Source organism: Erpetoichthys calabaricus, chromosome 16 (genome assembly GCF_900747795.2).
Source record: "Erpetoichthys calabaricus chromosome 16, fErpCal1.3, whole genome shotgun sequence".
Classification (NCBI taxonomy): domain Eukaryota; kingdom Metazoa; phylum Chordata; class Cladistia; order Polypteriformes; family Polypteridae; genus Erpetoichthys; species Erpetoichthys calabaricus.
The window spans coordinates 92,983,054-93,003,734 of NC_041409.2; the positions used below are offsets into that span (position 1 = coordinate 92,983,054).

Consider the following 20,681-nt stretch of genomic DNA (forward strand, 5'->3'; position numbering starts at 1 on the left):
GTACTGAAGCATAACCAGTCTGTTCAACTCCCTTCCCATACCAGTGAGACCCACTTAGTGAAGGCATGTAACCAGCCTCTACCTCATCCTTAAATCTCCAGTGAATTCAAGGTTTTATCCGATTCTGACTCCTGAGCACCATCATCTCTCCTTAGCAGCAAACCCTTTAATCATTTTCAGCATGTACTTTTCTATTTTATAGACTGTAATGGGAGATAAAGCTCTAAAGACTCCCATCTTCTCTACTAACACTCCAGTCAGAGCGGACACCTACTTCACTCTCACACCAGTGAGTCCTACATTACTCAATACTGAGGAATAGATAGATAGAATACACCACGACCTCCCTTATCTGATCCCAGCCCAGCTATTCTGGGTAACAGCGAGACAGGCATGTAACCAACCTCAACGTCATCAATAAATCTCCAGTCAGTTCTGGGCTTTACCCGACTCTGGCTCCAGTTAACATTTGAGTGTAATCGTCCCCCCTTACAGCATATCCTCTTCTACGGCACCTACAGTATTAACATTCCAGTCAGTGATATGAAGTACACCCTCAGTGCAAAACTGTAAAGACCCCAGAAAATCTTCTCCACTAACATTCCAGTCTGTCACTCCCACGCCTGTGAGACGCACACTCTTCAGTAAAGAGGTGTGACCTGTCCCACCTCCCCACAAATAAACCAGTAAGTACTGGGACGCGCTCCAACCCCCGTCACCTTTACATCAGTCAGTAACGGAGACCGAGCAGTAATGACATGTACGGCCATTGCTACTTAGCTGTAACCGGTTACGTTTACCCCACTCACACCGAAATAATTACTGATCTATTTTGCCAGGAGTTTCTATCCAAAAGCAGCCCCGACATTGTTCATGGCGTTTATTATAAGGTACATCTGAAAACTCAAAGCGACGAAGCAGAAAAGGGCGGGGAATAAGAAGTGAAAACTGCATCCGACGAGCGAGTTATGCTGCCTGCCAGCCGTGAACGAAGCCCAAGGCCATGCCGGGCCCCGTCCGAGTCGGTCCGCCCAGTGCGGTCTGTGCCTTTTGTGTCTCCACTAGTAAGCAAATGAAAACACAGCCAACGGTGTCCACCAAAGCGACCAACTCGGGAAGAAGCTTCTTAGTCGAAGCACAATGAACTAAATGCAACTTTGCTTCGGCGTACAAATGCAGAAACCAGGAAACATTTTTTTTTTTACCTTTTTTAAGTCTTTTTCCAAACCGCGGCCCCAGACCGTTTCTTTGGCCTCCCAAAGCACCATCGAGCCGACTACAAACTGTAGAGCGGCTACTTCCGCCCCGCTTTGCGGTCCGTCCGTGCGAGGCAGCGCCGCCATATTGAGTGGCACCTTCTTTTCGTGGCGGAGAAGTTCGCTGTATAAATATTGTAGAAGTCATTTGCACGATATTTCGACTTGCTTGAGATATCTAAATGCACTGCACCGATCTGCTTATGCATAATGACTGTATTTACGTATTAATTTGCCTGTCTCATTGATCATTTTATTCTCTTTTGGGGGTTCTATATACAGTGGTGTGAAAAACTATTTGCCCCCTTCCTGATTTCTTATTCTTTTGCATGTTTGTCACACAAAATGTTTCTGATCATCAAACACATTTAACCATTAGTCAAATATAACACAAGTAAACACAAAATGCAGTTTGTAAATGGTGGTTTTTATTATTTAGGGAGAAAAAAAAATCCAAACCTACATGGCCCTGTGTGAAAAAGTAATTGCCCCCTGAACCTAATAACTGGTTGGGCCACCCTTAGCAGCAATAACTGCAATCAAGGGTTTGCGATAACTTGCAATGAGTCTTTTACAGCGCTCTGGAGGAATTTTGGCCCACTCGTCTTTGCAAAATTGTTGTAATTCAGCTTTATTTGAGTGTTTTCTAGCATGAACCGCCTTTTTAAGGTCATGCCATAGCATCTCAATTGGATTCAGGTCAGGACTTTGACTAGGCCACTCCAAAGTCTTCATTTTGTTTTTCTTCAGCCATTCAGAGGTGGATTTGCTGGTGTGTTTTGGGTCATTGTCCTGTTGCAGCACCCAAGATCACTTCAGCTTGAGTTGACGAACAGATGGCCGGACATTCTCCTTCAGGATTTTTTGGTAGACAGTAGAATTCATGGTTCCATCTATCACAGCAAGCCTTCCAGGTCCTGAAGCAGCAAAACAACCCCAGACCATCACACTACCACCACCATATTTTACTGTTGGTATGATGTTCTTTTTCTGAAATGCTGTGTTCCTTTTACGCCAGATGTAACGGGACATTTGCCTTCCAAAAAGTTCAACTTTTGTCTCATCAGTCCACAAGGTATTTTCCCAAAAGTCTTGGCAATCATTGAGATGTTTCTTAGCAAAATTGAGACGAGCCCTAATGTTCTTTTTGCTTAACAGTGGTTTGCGTCTTGGAAATCTGCCATGCAGGCCGTTTTTGCCCAGTCTCTTTCTTATGGTGGAGTCGTGAACACTGACCTTAATTGAGGCAAGCGAGGCCTGCAGTTCTTTAGACGTTGTCCTGGGGTCTTTTGTGACATCTCGGATGAGTCGTCTGTGCGCTCCTGGGGTAATTTTGGTCGGCCGGCCACTCCTGGGAAGGTTCACCACTGTTCCATGTTTTTGCCATTTGTGGATAATGGCTCTCACTGTGGTTCGCTGGAGTCCCAAAGCTTTAGAAATGGCTTTATAACCTTTACCAGACTGATAGATCTCAATTACTTCTGTTCTCATTTGTTCCTGAATTTCTTTGGATCTTGGCATGATGTCTAGCTTTTGAGGTGCTTTTGGTCTACTTCTCTGTGTCAGGCAGCTCCTGTTTAAGTGATTTCTTGATTGAAACAGGTGTGGCAGTAATCAGGCCTGGGGGTGGCTACGGAAATTGAACTCAGGTGTGATACACCACAGTTAGGTTATTTTTTAACAAGGGGGCAATTACTTTTTCACACAGGGCCATGTAGGTTTGGATTTTTTTTTCTCCCTAAATAATAAAAACCACCATTTACAAACTGCATTTTGTGTTTACTTGTGTTATATTTGACTAAGTATCTATCTATCTATCTATCTATCTATCTATCTATCTATCTATCTATCTATCTATCTATCTATCTAATGGTTAAATGTGTTTGATGATCAGAAACATTTTGTGCGACAAACATGCAAAAGAATAAGAAATCAGGAAGGGGGCAAATAGTTTTTCACACCACTGTATGTACGTACTAGCTGCCCCTTACCTAAATCAACTTAGCAAAACAAACAAAAAACCAATATACGTTTGAGGGTACGAAGTTACTGCATGCAGTTACTAGCATCTCTGCATTATGTTCGTTTCCTTTTGGTATACATCTGTGAATCTATCAATGTTCCTAACAACTGATCCAGTTTAGGAACGGTGTTGAGACAGACTCAAAGAGGTGGCCCCGCCCTTAGGGGGGTTCAAGTTCGCAGGAGTACTAGGGTGTTGTACTATGTTAGCCATTATGGATGCAACGAGAAGTCAAGAGAAATTACACCTTTTATTGGCTAACTAAAAAGATTACAATATGCAAGCTTTCGAGGCATCAAGATGTAATGTTGCCTGAAGAAGGGGTCTGAGCTGCCTCAAAACTGGATAAATACACAAAAACCAGACAAAAAGATAAGGGGCTAGGAACAGTATATAACCGTTGTGTAGACAAAGGTGGGCGTGGATGGGTGATCGTCCATCCATTCAGTTTTCAAATTGAAATATTACATATATGTAATATACATTTTATATAAAAGAGTTTTGATATTTATGTTAGTATTACAGATTTTTATTTTTAACGGCTCGGTTTTTGAATTTGTGCTTTCCAAAGTTGTGTGTATTATTGAGCAGGGTTTTATTAGAGGATGCCTCTCGTTCGGCCGCTGATGGTCAAGGTGTATAAACCATCTTATCTGGGTGAAATTTTACTAGCCCACCTAGTTTCATATATATCCACCCACCAACAAATGTCTGGCTACGCTACTAATATATAAGGAGCTTTAAGCCTATAAAGCCCCTCTCTTCTGACGCCACTGGATGGGAACCAACATTGGTTTAATTATGCAAAACTATATTTCTTTTTTTGAATAGTATTCTTTTTTTTTATTTTGAAAGTGCTTTGTAAATTATGAAGGATTACTCGTAGTAAAATTTAATGCAATCCCATTGTGTTAACTACATTGCAATGCAATGCACGTGCATTTAATTTTGGAATATTTATATTGTTGCATAATTAAAACAATAAACAGTAAACCAATCGATCGATTGCTTTTTGCTACGGCACACAATTTTTTTGTCAGTTTAAAATGTAATACAAAGGCGTCATGCATTTTAACTCGCGTCCATTGATCGCATGTCATAACAAATGGCAAATCAAACTTATTGCATTTCGCTTAGTGGCTGCTCTGGGTGTATTGCATTTTGATTCTAAATCACGTGTTAATTATGCTAAAAATGAATGTAATCAAATGGCCAATCAGCGTCAAGAGGTGGGGAAAGGGGCGTCACCAATTGGGGTAGGAGACATTCCACCGCTGGCAACAAGCTTATGTGGACTGTTGAGTGATTAAGCGAAAGGGTGAGAAGTCTGTTTTAAGTGTCGCTGAAATGCATTACTCTTATGTTGTCTAAATAGTGTGTTATGCTGGCCTTGTAGCATATCGTTCCATTCTTATAGTTCTGAATGATAATGTATGTCAAGAAGTTTAGTAACAGTCGATACTGTCATCCCCATCTGCGGGTGTTTACAAACCAAATTTAAGGGAATATCGGTGTACGGACACCCAAGTTGAGGATCTGTGTAATCGTATGCTGCAGCTCTTCAGGACAATAGCTCTTCAATGCGTCCTTAGGATAATCCTGTTACTGTAGCAGTTGGAAGTTCTCCCGTTTGCTGCTTATAATACACTGTCTCTTTTCGGCAACCAAGTTGATGCGGTAGAGAATGAATTCATCAATGCATCGTCAGCTTCCATCTATTCAGTGAGAAGGAAAATCCCTTGCCTTATCAACTCCCAGTTCACCATATTTAGTGCTGGGTGCCCCAACTGTTGGTGCCCCTTGACCCACCTTTTGATGCTGATTGACTACGTTCAGTTTTGGTATGATTAATGTGTGGTATTAAATCGGAATGCAATTCACTTGCAGAAGACACAAAGCAAAATGCAATATGTTTGCTTTGTTTTTAGTTATTACATGTGACATATAGTATGGCCACAATTTAATATGTGATATGCTTTTGTATTGCATTTTAAACTATCATGCAAATCATGTATAGTGAAAAGCACTCAATCATTTGATTGATATTGTTTTAATTGTGGCATAATAAAACTTTGACAAAATTAAGTGTACCACATGCATTTGCCTTACACTGCAATGTAGTTAACATATTTGACAGCATTTCATTTTGGCAAATATAATCTACCATAGGAAAGGGTGGTTACTGTAACTTGAGTAAAACCCCGGCTTTAAAGCCCACAAAACATGGTCATGGAGAGACCTGAAGTTGGCAGTTTACAGACACTTTCCATACAGTCTAACAGGCCTTAAGAGGATCTGCCAGGCACAATGTGGTCAAACTAGAGACTTGTCCAAAAAAGACCCAAAGCTGGAACTGCTGCCAAAGGGGCTTCTACCAAGCACTGAATAAAGGGTTTGAATACTTAAAAGAAATGACAGATTTCAGTTTTTGATTTGTAATACATTTGCAAACCTTTGTGAAAACATGTTTTCACTTTGCCATTATGGGTTATTGCTTGTAGATTGATGGGCAAAAATAGCAAATATATGCATTTAAAATTAAATCTACACCACAACAACGTGTGCAGAAAGTGATGGGGTCTGAATACTTTCTGAATCCACTGTATGAGCAGAGGTAAATCTTGCAGTTTGTGGAGACTGCATTTTCTTTTAAATTTGGTCATACTGGTCATATAAACCAGGCTTTATTCATCTTATCAATATTATATTTCCAATTATAGGAGTAACTATCTTTGCTACTTGTCTAAGACAGATTTATATCTAAGTAATCACAAGGCTGGACAGGATTAGAAATGAGTACATTAGAGTGTCAACTCTGGTTGGATAAGTTTGGAGACAAAGTCAGAGAGGTGAGATTGTGTTGGTTTGGACATGTGCAGAGGAGAGATGCTGGGTATATTGGGAGAAGAATTCTAAGGATAGAGCTGCCAGGCAGGAGGAAAAAAGGAAGGCCTAAGAGGAGGATTATGGATGTGGTGAGAGAAGACATGCAGGTGATAGGTGTGACAAAGCAAGATGTAGAGGACAGGAAGAGATGGAAAAAGATGATCTGCTGTGGAGACCCCTAACGGGAGCTGCCGAAAGCACAAGAATCAACATAGAACTCAGCTTTAATGCGCACCATCTATTTTGGAATGCATTGTATTTGTCATTCCAACAGATGGTATGGCACAAACATTTGTTGTAATGCATTTCATTACTACAAATGTTTCTGATGTTCCATCTGTTGGAATGACAGAGACACAGCAACTGAACAGACACACAGATATACAGACACACACACACACACACAAATACTTGTCCTTTTATTAATGTCGATAAACTGCTTTCTGTCTGTCCAGCAGCTACTCTCTGTTGGATATATTCAGTGTTTTTATTCTCAGGCTAGTTTGTCTGTGCAGTTGCTATGTCTCTGTTATAAACCATTTGGTATGGGATACACAAAAGCAGTGCTAATGTTTGTGATGTGCCAGAGACATCACAGAGACAGAGATATAGCGACTTATTACAGCCACTTATCCTTTATTAAGGTAGATTATTCAACTGGTTCAATATTTGATGTGCAAAAAAATACTAATTTTAAGAAATTACATTCACTTTGGTACCTACCTGTAGGTAGGAGGACCTGCTTGCAGGGCTGGACACAGATTAACGTGCATAGCCATTAAACTTGGTTTAGAAAGATGCTGGTACTCTCAAAGAAATAAATATTCTAAATGACTCAATCTTTCAATTCCATTGGAGGTATCTGTATTACATTATTATCTCCTCTCAGAGAGGCAGTGTACTGCAGTGGTTAAGGCTTTGGATTTCAAACCCTGAGGCTCTGGGTTCAAATCCCACTACTGTCACTGTGTGACCCTGAGCAAGTCACCTGACCTACCTGTACTCCAACTGGAAAACCAAAAGAAATGGAACCAATTGCATCATAAATGTTGTAAGTCACCTTGGATAAAGGTGTCAGCCCAATAAGTAAATGTAAGTTTCCTACCATCCCAAATATTCTTTCACTTGATTCCACCATTTCAGAAGAAGCATGTGAAAAGTGCATTCCTCCAGAATAAATTCTGGCACAATTTCATGAGAAGAAGCATATGAAACAGAACCATTTTCTTGGATTTACCCACCTTAAATTATATTTGTGTTGTCTTCTTTTCTCAAATGGTCTCATTATTCCTAAATTTACCCTGCAATTAGTAAACAGGTATTTTTGAATCCACAGATATTGGTAAAGTTACTGCAGAATACATTGGTGCATATAAAGTATTTACCACATCTAAAATAAATGACCTTATAGTTTCCAACATTTTCAGTTTGCTACAGCCCTTGGTTCAATATTTGTATGATTTCCATTACAGACTTACCATCTTTTCTGCTTTTACCCAATTAATTATTCTATTGTTGATGAATTTGCTAAAGGTTAATGCTTCATTGCCTGAGTAAATAAAAGCTTGGAAATTATATCCAGGGCCCACTCACACAAACACCAGGGTCAGTTTATAGCTACAAATTAACAGAACACACATGTCTTTAGGGATTTCGGTAGAAAATCGGAATATCTACTGCAAAACAAATGTATAAATAGAGAGAACACGCACACACCACACACAGACATTTGTCATGTGTTTGTTGGTAAACATTCCATTGTAACACCATTTAAAAGGGTCTCTATTAAGGGAAACATGCTGGAATGTCCCAAGGGTTGTGTCTGACTGTCAGGCGATTATTCACAAACCACTGGGGCTACAGCCATGATCTTGGTCTCAATCAATCTTATGACATGATACACACTGGTGAGGCAAATAATGTGCCTAGCGGCAACCTTCACTAGATTATCAGGCTCACATCTTTCTTGAGAAGGTGACATGGCAGAAAGAAAAAGAAGAGACTAGACTAAGATAAAAAAAAAAAAAGCGTATCCTATACTCTTGTCAGTGTAACAGCAGCTGTCCTGTAGGAGAGAAGCTAAGCAAATCCAAAATAATTAATGAAAAGGTGCTTTTTTAAAAGATGCCTAAACAGGAGTAAACTGATAACAGTCTGAACAGATGAAAGGAAGTCATTCCGCAGCTTTGGAGCAAGAACAGTGAAACACTGTCCAGCCTTGGCCACGCCTGGCAATAGGAGGGATGGTCAGCAGACAGGCAGAGGCGCAACAGACTCCTTCAAAAGACATTAAGGAGACACCAAAGACAGGAGATACTGAGGAGCAGAACTGTTCAGAGAACTGTAGGTCAAGACAAGAGTTTTGAATGGGATCTTTGCAGAAACAGGAAGCCAATGGAGAGACAGAAGTAGAGGAGTAGTAGGAATGAAATGAGGAACAGAGAACATCTGGAGGAGCTGGAGAGGTCGGACAGCAGTTAAAGAAAGCCCCACCAGGAGAGAACTGCAATACAGTACATCCGGAAAGTATTCCCAGCCCATCACTTTTTCCACATTTTGTTATGTTACAGCCTTATTCCAAAATGGATTAAATTCATTTTTTTCCTCAGAATTCTACACACAACACCCCATAATGACAACGTGAAAAAAGTTTACTTGAGGTTTTTGCAAATTTATTAAAAATAAAAAAATTGAGAAAGCACATGTACTTAAGTATTCACAGCCTTTGCCATGAAGCTCAAATTGAGCTCAGGTGCATCCTGTTTCCCCTGATCATCCTTGAGATGTTTCTGCAGCTTCATTGGAGTCCACCTGTGGTAAATTCAGTTGATTGGACATGATTTGGAAAGGCACACACCTGTCTATATAAGGTCCCACGGTTGACAGTTCATGTCAGAGCACAAACCAAGTATGAAGTCAAAGGAATTGTCTGTAGACCTTTGAGACAGGATTGTCTCGAGGCACAAATCTGGGGAAGGTTACAGAAAAATTTCTGCTGCTTTGAAGGTCCCAATGAGCACAGTGGCCTCCATCATCTGTAAGTGGAAGAAGTTCGAAACCACCAGGACTCTTCCTAGAGCGGGCCAGCCATCTAAACTGAGCGATCGGGGGAGAAGGGCCTTAGTCAGGGAGGTGACCAAGAACCCGATAGTCACTCTGTCAGAGCTCCAGAGGTCCTCTGTGGAGAGAGGAGAACCTTCCAGAAGGACAACCATCTCTGCAGCAATCCACCAATCAGGCCTGTATAGTAGAGTGGCCAGACGGAAGCCACTCCTTAGTAAAAGGCACATGGCAGCCCGCCTGGAGTTTGCCAAAAGGCACCTGAAGGACTCTCAGACCATGAGAAAGAAAATTCTCTGGTCTGATGAGACAAAGATTGAACTCTTTGGTGTGAATGCCAGGCGTCACGTTTAGAGGAAACCTGGCACCATCCCTACAGTGGAGCATGGTGGTGGCAGCATCATGCTGTGGGGATGTTTTTCAGCGGCAGGGACTGGGAGACTAGTCAGGATAAAGGGAAAGATGACTGCAGCAATGTACAGAGACATCCTGGATGAAAACCTGCTCCAGAGCGCTCTTGACCTCAGACTGAGGTGACGGTTCATCTTTCAGCAGGACAACGACCCTAAGCACACAGCCAAGATATCAAAGGAGTGGCTTCAGGACAACTCTGTGAATATCCTTGAGTGGCCCAGCCAGAGCCCAGACTTGAATCCGATTGAACATCTCTGGAGAGATCTTAAAATGGCTGTGCACCGACGCTTCCCATCCAACCTGATGGAGCTTGAGAGGTGCTGCAAAGAGGAATGGGCCAAACTGGCCAAGGATAGGTGTGCCAAGCTTGTGGCATCATATTCAAAAAGACTTGAGGCTGTAATTGCTGCCAAAGGTGCATCAACAAAGTATTGAACAAAGGCTGTGAATACTTATGTACATGGGATTTCTCAGTTTTTTTATTTTTAATAAATTTGCAAAAACCTCAAGTAAACTTTTTTCACATTGTCATTATGGGGTGTTGTGTGCAGAATTCTGAGGAAAAAAATTAATTTAATCCATTTTGGAATAAGGCTGTAACATACCAAAATGTGGAAAAAGTGATGTGCTGTGAATACTTTCTGGATGCACTGTATGTGGGCATCATTTATCTGGGAAGACATGGCGGCAGGTTGTACTATGGGAAGAGGGCACACCAGTGGAGAAGGTGTGATGGTCTGGGAAATGAACATTCTGCTGAGAAACCTTGGGCCCCAGCATTCCTGATCATGATAGATGGTGAACGGTTGATATCTTCAAGTGTGATGCTTGGAGTCAAATCTGAGGAAAGAGAAGCAGAAGGCAAATATACAGGATATCTGCCTTTGAAAGGTTCAATTTAAGGTAATGATCACTCATCAGTGATGAGATGACAGAGAGACAATTGGAGATCTGTGCCAAAACCTATGGGTTGTAAGAGGGAAATGAGACATAGATCTGTGGATCATCAGCAAAGAGGTGGTGCAACGAAATAACATTACCTAAGGAGTGAACGTAGAGAGAAAAGGGAAGCGTACCCAACACTGATCTTTGAGGCACACCTGTGGAAAGTTTATGTCAAAAAGATGAGGAGTAAAGAGCAGGAGACACAAAAGGATCGGCCCGAGAGTTAGGACCTGAACCAGTCCAAAAAAAGAACCGCTAATTCCGGCTTTCTCAAGGGAAGAGATAAGCACGGATAACAAATGTTGCCCATCATTTTGGAATATCCTCTATGCCAGGGGTCCTCAATCACGGCCCTGGAGGGCCGCAGTGGCTGCAGGTTTTTATTCCAACTAGTTTCCAAATTAGAAGACAGTCCGTGCTGATAATGAAACTTGGTATTGAACTATTTAGCTTGTTAATGCTTGCATTTATCCATCCATCCATTATCCAACCCGCTATATCCTAACTACAGGGTCACGGGGGTCTGCCGGAGCCAATTCCAGCCAACACAGGGCGCAAGGCAGGAAACAAACCCCGGGCAGGGCGCCAGCCCACCGCAGATGCTTGCATTTATCCAAGAGCAATTTTAATTACACTGTAGAGTTTCCTTCTGTGAGAACATTATCCATGTGTTTTGTGGACCAGAATAGATTTAAACTTAATGGTCCTTCCAATTCCCCTCTCATTCATTTCTAAATATTTTTATCAGAGATACTTCATGGTAAGCACGTTAGCTGGAGAGCTGCAGGTTTATTGATTATCTGCATCTCATTATTAATTAATGTCTGATTAAGAAAACAGGCAACAATTAAAACTTAAATGCAGCCGCTAAAATCTAAAACAGGCAATTAAGGCCTCTGAATGGTAACTGGCAAGAGAACTAAAATTAAGCCTAAAAAAAGTATTGCTGTAGTAGTAAATAAAAGGGTTCTAATTAGGAAATTGGCTAAAGTGAAAACCTGCAGCGATAGCTGACCTCCAGGACTGTAATTGAGGATCTCTGATCTACAAAGTAACTAAAATTTGTCTTTGATGAATAAAGGCACTAACAAGGCATAGAATTAAACACCAACTTTCATTATCAGAAAGGACTGAGTGCTAATTAGGCCACTGGCTGGAATGAAAACCCATAGCCACTGCGGCCCTCCAGAACCGTGATTGAGGACCCCTGCTCTATGCAGTACAAAAACATGCCCTGGTTTGCAGATGGCATACAATAATGCATATGAAAGCTGGAAATAATTTTTCAACGTAGTAATCTTTTTTTTTTTCTTCACAACTGTAGCCTGAGCTAGATAGTTAACCAGCTCGGCAACAGAATTTACTTGTACATGTGACAAGACCTTTCTTTACAATATTTCAGTGTTTATGCGGAATACCATCCATCCATTTTCCAACCCGCTGAATCTGAACACAGGGTCACGGGGGTCTTCTGGAGCCAATCCCAGCCAACACAGGGCACAAGGCAGGAACCAATCCTGGGCAGGGTGCCAACCCACCGCAGGCGGAATACCTTTATTAATATATGTCATATTAATATATCCATCCATTTTACAACCCGCTGAATCCGAACACAGTGTCACGGGGGTCTGCTGGAGCCAATCCCTGCCAACACAGGGCACAAGGCAGGAACAAATCCCTGGGCAGGGTGCCAACCCACCGCAGCATATTTATATATGTCATATTAATATTGCTGATATTGACTATGGTACCTAGTAACCCTGCTCCTCCCCAGGTTAGGTCTCAGTTTAACCTCGGGCACCAGTCCATCAGCTGGCACTCTAGCGTGCTAACGGTTTTGCTTATATACAAGTACATTTAAATAAAACAAAATAACTACAATATTCAACGTATTCGGGCTAAAATAATCCACCTGCGGCGAAATAAGAATCACAATATTAATTACAATAATAATAACTGTAATTCATACTATCTGGATGTGCAGAAGATTTTAAACGCCATTCTCTAAGTAGACGGCTACTTATTTCTTTAAAGCGAGGATGAAAACAGGCGGGAGCAAGTGGGGAGCGATTTGGTTGCAGTGCAATCCGGAAGCAGTTCCTTTCACTTCCCCTTCACCCCTCCCCAGTTGATTCCCTCTAACAGATACACACTCTCTACCTAAACACATACCCCGGATCCGTACCCTCAAACCTCAAACGGTACAGTCACCAGGGACGGCCTTTGAGTCGCATCAAAGCCCTGCAACGAAGAAAAAAGGAGATCCGCGAACCGGTGCTCAGCAGAGGGCGGCACCGCCGGGAGGGCGGGCTAAAAGTGGTCCTTTAGGAAAGCTGGGCTGAGGCCGAAGCTGGGGCCGATCGGGCCTTTCTGGAGGCAGGGAACGAGAGAAAGGGATTAAAAAAAATAAAATAAATAGAAGGATCTCGGCGAAGGTACGAAGAACCCCCGAGGGTCTTGGAGGAAGAATGCACGGCCCGCGAAACGACGGCGCCGAGGTGAGTGAGATGCGTTTCATTCCCGCGGAGCGCGGCCGGGAGCGACTCGTGCGCGTTCGTGTGCGCGGCGCTGATGCGACCTGTCTTAACGCGGGTGGATTTGCGTGGAGTTGTCATTCAGCGTGTGGACGAGAAAAAAAAAAGAAATCTCGAATGACGTCTGCACAGTGACCCGGGATTCTGTTACTGCTTTGTTCTCAAGTGGCTGAAATCGGCCACCAAATCAGGGGGTTGGCTTGAATGTGAGCCGCTGCAGTATCAAAACACCGAGAACAAATGCTGATTTTGTTTTAGGTGTACGTCTGTTGATCCAAAGCCGAATAGTTTGTGTCACCCTCCTACTTTAGGTGGCCGTTCCAAGCGAATTACGTACACTTGTGGTTTTTGAACGAAGTTTGCATGAAGGGAGTGGGCTTGTGAGGCTGCCCATTGAGTAGAGTCAAATGAGATCTCATGCAAACTTTTAGAAGATAACAGCAATATCTTAAGAAAGTAGTAAACGACGCACAAAAAAGTAAAATTTCAAGCATAAAATAAAACTTGCTTTTGCAATTGATTTGCTAATGGCTGCAGACGCTGGGTAAACCAGGATATTAATTCTGTCAGAGCACAGTACAGCATTAGATACTGTAAAGCATGATATTCTACTGTCTAAAATGAAGACCACCATCTTGGATATCTCTGGCACTGCCATCCAGTGATTTGGGTCCTATTGGACTGATAGCCAAGAGTTTGTTAGGCAACACCAGATCCAGTTCATTGGGTATCTCTGGCACTGCCATCCAGTGATTTGGGTCCTATCGGACTGATAGCCAAGAGTTTGTTAGGCAACACCAGGTCCAGTTCAGCACCAGTCACACAAGGAGTCACTCAAGGCTCTCTGCTGTTCTCCATCTACATGCTCCCCCTTGTCCATATGTAGCTTTGGATTGAGTTTTCATTCTAATGAGGATGATACGCAGATCTAAATCAGAGTTAAAAGTGAAAGTACATCAAAGCACTCTCACAGCCCACAACTTGCCTCAGAGAAACCTGGATGGATTTTAACTGCAGTAAAACTGAAGTCCTGATAATTGGCACTAAAGGTTAGCTTAAGAAAATGAGCTTCTTCTCTGTCACTCTTGGAAGATGATATCATCAGACCTCCTTCTTCTGCTAGGAACCTTGGTGTCATTTTTGATCCCTCTCTTTCTTATTCTACCCACATAAATCACATTAAGAAACTTTCTTACTTCCCCCTCCAAAACATATCTTGTGTTCTCTCATTCCTCTGCTTTTTTAATGCTAGGAAACTTGTCTGTTTCTATTAAATCCAGCATCGACTACTGTAACTTCCTACTGGCAAGAACAGTTGGTTCAAAACTCTGCTGCAAGAGTCCATACACAGACCTGCAACACTGAGCACATTATGGCCATCCCGCTCCACCCTCACTGACTCCCTTTACTGTACAGGATTGAGTATAAAATTCCATTTCCTAACCTATAAATGGCCTTGCACCAGACTACATCAGTAACCTCCTCTGTCACTGTGCCCCTGTCTGTCCACTAAGGCCCACTGACTCTGGCAATCTTGTTGTGCCCCAAACAAGCCTCTGCTCTATGGGTGACAGAGCATTCCACTCTGTAGCCCCCTGACTTTCAAATGAACTCCCTACATTAACAAGATCAGTCGTCTCAGTTCATTCTTTTAAAAGGCAACTTAAAACCCATTTGTTCAGGAAGGCATTCAACTTACCCTGACATTCTGAGCCCTCTTTTAGTTTACCTCTCCATCCAGATGCTCAGGATGATTTGCATTTGTATCACAAATGATGTGGTTTATTTAGGGTTTTCTTGTGGTGTTTGTGCTTTTGTACTTTTTTATGATTTATTGTGTTCTGTCTATTGCAAAGCTTAGTATATCCTGTATTTATCTTTATTTAGTGTTTAATGTGGATGTTATTTTATGTTGTATATGCCCTGTTGTTCATTTAAAATTTCTATGAAGCACTTTGAGAATGGTAAATCACTTTATGAATAAAAATTATTTTTATTGTTAAGGTGAGATATGAGACCCAGTCATCAATGTGAATAGTGGAGAATATATAAAGGCTAATAATCTGCAGTACAAACATTGCTAAACAATTCATAAATAACGCCGTTTATATAACTGAAGGAAGTCTGTAGAAAATTTATCTAATCAGAGTAACACAGATCAGGGTTGTGGAGGCTTTAGGTTTTTATTGCAGGCGCTTGATGCAGAGCCAATTCTTGCATTTAAAGGAAAAATTTGGCTTTATTATACTGCTTCCATTTATCTGCAAGTTGTCTGGATACAGAATTGATCTGTAGTATCCAATTTAACGTAACGTCCTGTCTCTTTGCATGCAGAGGTGTATTTAACATCTAATGTAATTTCTGTTTTTTTTTTTTCTCCCAAAATGGGCTTGTAAATATTTGTTGTCAAATGTGAAAACAATATCCTTCTGCCTGTCAGGAGATAGAGTTGGATGAGTCTGTGGTGTCCTGCATAATGGACTACCTGTCATGCAGTTTGTGAAGCTCAAGGACTGTGTCTCTGATATGGGTGTGAGCAACTCTGGAGCACCACAAGAGATAGTCCTGTGTCCTTTACTCTTCACTCTGTACACCTCGCATTATAAACCTTAACAGCAGGTCATGTCACTTGCAGAAATTTGCTGATGATTCTGCACGTTATGAGGTGTATTGATAGACATGGAGGATGAGACGGAGTTTAGATTGATGGAAACTTTATTAGTCATGCAACAAAGTGCACTGTTACAGCAGCAGATAAAGGCATAAATATACATACAGTATAACAAGAATCATAATTATAAGTATGCTAACAAGGTACAAATACACATACAGTATAAGAAAAATGATCTATAAGTAATTATTGGCACTGGAAGTACTGGTCACTTGTGATGAAGAGAGAGTTAAGCTGAAAGGGAAAGCTCTCGATTTACTGGCTGATCTACGTTTCTGCTCTAACCTACGGCCATAAGCTTTGGGTAATGACCAATAGAACTAGATAGTAGAAATGAGCTTCTTTTACAGGGTGTCTGAGCTCAGCCTTCAAGATATGGGTGAGGAGAGCAAACATTCAGGAGCAACTCAAAACAGAGCTTCTACTTCTCCTCACTGAAAGGAGCCAAGTGAGGTGGTTTGGGCATCTGATTAGGAGGCCTCCTGGAAGCCTTCCTGGGGAGGTGTTTTGGGAATGTCTAACAAGGAGATGACTTTGGGGCATGCTGGAGAGATTATATCTGTCAGCTGGCCTGGATACACCTTGGTATCCCCCCAGAGGAGGTGGGAGGAGGAATATTTGAGCTTGTTGGCTCAGACTGCTGCCCCTGTGACCCAGACCAGGATAAGTGACAGAAAATGAATGAATGAATGGATGGGTGGAAATTAACAAAGTTTAGGTATTTACTAAGTGTAAAGTGATTTAAAATTGCACTTACTTATAAGTTAGAGTTTTACAGTATTGGATGTCAGTCATTGGCTCAGATGATTGCACATAAGGTTATTTTACGTTAAGGTGACTGCTAGACCAGCTCAGTACCATTTAGCACAAAGAGAAAAAGACCACCTCAGCATTGACAGCAGCGGGTAGGACTGGCCTCCCATGGTGCTCCTTGCAGCACCACAGTTGTTTCAGTCTGTGTTACTGAAGGTGCTCTTCTGTTTATTTAGCCAATTAATCGTACAGTGGGTAGGAGTCATTGTCCATGATAGTAAACAGCTTCCTGAGTGACCTATACGATTCATTGGTGCAGAATGAATTATCTGCAACTTAATATTTGCAAACTGCTTTTTGACTTTTGCCACACCAGAGAGGCTTAATGCCCAGTCAGTATTCATGAAGTGGAAGTAGAGGGGGTTCGCTCCTACAGGTACTTGGGGGTTCACATCAATGACAGACTGGATTGGTCTCATAGCACAGAGGAACTATATAAGAAAGGGCAGCACAGACTCCTTTTTCTAAGGAGACTGTGTTCCTTTAATGTGGTAAGTGACATCCTATACATTTTCTACAACCCTGAGATGGCCAGTGTGCTGTTCAGCGCTGTAGTGTGCTGGGCCGGTAACATCACTTCAGGAATGGCCCACTGCATCAACAGACTAATTAAAAGGGCAAGCTCAGTTATGGGATACTACCCTGGAGTTAGTAGCAAATGAGAAAATGAAGCCCAATCTGAGTGCCATTATGAACAAAGCTGCACAATTTCTCTCTGATACACCAATACCGAGGACTTTTAGCCAAAAAATATTTCAGCAGTAATGTGTCAAGAAGCACAACTGGGGATCCTTCATACCAAAGGCAATACGCCTGTATAGTGCCTTACTGGGACTGTGATTGCTCTTTTTAACTTTAACAAAGTCAAACGCGTTCTTGCTTTTTAGCTATTCTCATGTGTATTTGAGAGGGATTTGTTGTTTATCATATTTATTTTTATTGTGCTTCTGTAAAAAGCCATATTTCCCCCTGGGGAGAAAGTAAAGTAATGTTCTGTGTTATCTATTCTACTAGGGGGCTCCGCCCCCTGCTCGCCAACCCCTGGTCTTGGGTAACCCGAAATAGATTTGAAAGAGATTATTGTCGGCGCCTGCGCCTTTCGTACTTTCCCGCGCCTTCCGTACTATCTTTGTGGACCTGTGGGGCCTCCGTAGTCTCTTCTGTTTGACTCTGGGGTGCAGCGCAAAATCCTCTTTTTTGTGTGGCTGTGTCGTTAGTCGCTAGCTATGGGCGCGTTGTTGCTTCATTTCTCATTCACGTTAGTTGAATTCTTTTGTTTTTGGGCCGTGACTCCTTCGTTCGTGGTGGATACGACTTCGCTTGCTGTTTATGAGACGCGCGCTGAGGCAGTATGTCTCATGGTCCCATCGCCGTGTACCTGCGTCCATATCCGGTTTATTCTCGGTTAGTAATATGGATACTCTATATCTAAACTCTCACATCTGTTCCAGAAGAATTTGAAACAAAGTAAACTTAACAAGAACTCCTATCATGACCTAATGGTTTTGTAACACTGTCATGATAATAACTCTATTAATCCAGTGCAGGGTTGCAGGCTGCCTTGTTTTTTTTTTTTTTTTTTTTCAGGCATTCAGAATTAAAACTTTGTATTGTGTTCCCCATATTTGAGTAGAAAATAAAAGTGCAAATTTCAGGACACTGGAGTATCCCAGAAACTAATGAAGAGCAAGTAAATTTTACTGTTTGGTTAATCATGGATAGGAACCAGTCTCTGATTAAGAGTTTGGTCCTAAGTGAAAAGCTGAAGCCCTCTTATAGTTAGACCTAATACTTTTGTGCTCAAGTACAGTAGACCTGCAGTTACTGTGGTTTTAAGTTTGCACAGTTGGCCCTGTCCGATCCCCATTTTAGTAAAAAGATGGCTTCTACAATGAAGTGTCCTTTTAACTTTCATGTATTCTTATAGTCTATTTAATTGCTTTGTCTTCATGCAAATACAGAGACAAAGTGTGAGACAAGCACTAGTAGCATCCTCTGTCTCTCTCCCTCATTATAGGCTGGTAAAGACATAGAATCTAACTATAACTCAAGTGTGGTCACCTACATTGCAGAAATATTGCAGATTAAGGGTTTTGCTGGTTTTCCGTGCTACAGGGTATCATCTACTTTAACTTGGTTGGATATTACGTCCATCCATCCATCCGTCAATTTTCTAGATCCGCTTTATCCTGATCAGGGTTGCAGGGAAGCTGGAGCCTATCTCAGCAAGTATCGGGCACAGTGTGTGTAAATTCTGCAGCAGAACTGTGAGTGTAAACTACAGTGTTATGAATTGTTGTATCGTACACAGACATGTAAATAAGAATTGTTTTGTTTTCTGTAGACATGACAATAAATGTGAGTTTGAAGGCTGATGTAGCATCTACAGGTAATGGACAACTGCATCTGATTTATATTTTAATTGTTTAAGATATATTAATTTTCAGTTCAGTGTTATTTGTATTGATTGTATTAAGAATATCAAAAGTGTATAAACTTTATACACCACGTGATGCACCTGGTTGGCTCCATGGTCCCTTGCAGCTGAAACCTGGAACCGTCGATAACGTAACAGGGATGTGCCGGGCAAATTAGGACACACACAGAGTCAGCAAGAGGTACGGTAGGTGCAGGTGCTTAAGTGCTTTTATTTTGAACAGTGTCCTAAAGTGCAGCGCATTTTCAAAAAAAATATGTAAAGTAACAAATCTAAAATCTGAATAAAACAGTCATCCAAATTAAGATAAAATCATCCCGGCACCAAGTTATTCCTCAGCCAGCCCAGAGCATCTTTAACTCCAAATCTCCCCAACTGACGTCCAGCAGGTCTTCCGAGTGGCAGAGACACTGAGAGCTATGACCACCTTGACCAGCATGCACACAGCCAGACCTCCGTCATCCCATACATCAGCAATGGCGCTAGTGGGACCCCAGGGAGGTTTGTTCCATGTCCCTGCATGGACACTGTTCAACGGGGACACACCATAGAACACCATTCACTTCATTCTTGCTCTTGGGGCCTGGTCACCTGGTTTCGTCTCCTCCATGCTTGCTGCTGCCATCTAGTTTCCGCCCGACTGTTCACCTCTCCACTATCCTCCTGACTGTCTTCTTTTGTCTCTTTCCATTGTCCCTGTTTTTGTAATAAACTCCTTCCCAATGTTAATTATGTTGCTAAAAAATTTTTTTTCAGTGTTAAAAATGGAATGAAAACTAAAAAAAATGTACCTTTTAATGAATTCTTTTAATATAATTGTTGACTAAACTAAGCAAAATGAAAATGTTACAGACAGACAACTGGACAGTGAGCAATGTGAAGGTCTTTGCACATCTCTGTTACTCATGACATTACACAACAAATAATGAGCATGAATGCAGTGGTGCAATTTTAAAATTGTGGAAGCACACTTGTAATTGGATAACACTAAGTTTAGGCGCCATCAGGAAATCATCACGTCAGCCAGAATGCTGCTCCACTCCGCTGTGCTATGACAGCCAATGTGATTCTCAGGTGAAAAAAGCAGTCAGACATATGGACCGACTTTAATTACAACACTGATGAAAATAAAACTCGATGTAAGTCACGTGGAATGACGCTCACGGGAAAGAACATCATAAACCTGAAGAGTCGTCTAGAGGCACGCCACCCTGAGATTCATGCCAAGGTATGTAACCTTATCTTGGTGGCGACTTGCCAGACACCAGTACTGTTACCTCTGGCTCTTGTTCAACCTGCTAATACAAATGCATCAAGTGCGAATGGGGAAAACATGCATAGTAATGAAAAGAAAAAAGCCAACACACAGACAGACACACAGAATTTTGTTATTGCAAGTTTTATCCCTTTTACGAGTTACTTAAGGAACAAATTTGTGCAGCTCTGAGAGCGCAATCAGATATGTTCACTCTCAGATGGGAGATATAACTCTTCAGCTTGTAGTGTTACTCTTTGGTTACAGCAGATGAAGTTACGGGGGGGGGGTTAATCGCTTTTAATACAGTGTCCTACACAGTACCGATAAAGGAACAGATGCTTTGCAATCGCTCTTTGATTGTAATGAGCACATCTGTACCTTTTT

General features: G+C 41.7%; 2 protein-coding genes across 4 annotated transcripts in view; one reads left to right on the forward strand and one right to left on the reverse strand.

Annotated features, from left to right (window-relative positions):
* The window catches only part of LOC114666729 (zinc finger protein 62 homolog), a 43,148-nt gene extending 41,856 nt beyond the window's left edge, over nucleotides 1-1,292 (reverse strand). Inside the window, exon 1 of the mRNA XM_051919813.1 lies at nucleotides 1,207-1,292. The gene's annotated coding sequence lies outside the window, so the exon portion shown is untranslated. The remainder of the gene's footprint in view (nucleotides 1-1,206) is intronic.
* An 11,377-nt stretch (nucleotides 1,293-12,669) lies between these two features.
* si:dkeyp-69b9.6 (uncharacterized) overlaps nucleotides 12,670-20,681 on the forward strand; it is a 752,000-nt gene continuing 743,988 nt past the window's right edge. For all 3 annotated transcript variants that reach the window (XR_007933635.1, XM_028822176.2, XM_051919812.1), the window contains exon 1: nucleotides 12,670-13,082. The gene's annotated coding sequence lies outside the window, so the exon portion shown is untranslated. The remainder of the gene's footprint in view (nucleotides 13,083-20,681) is intronic.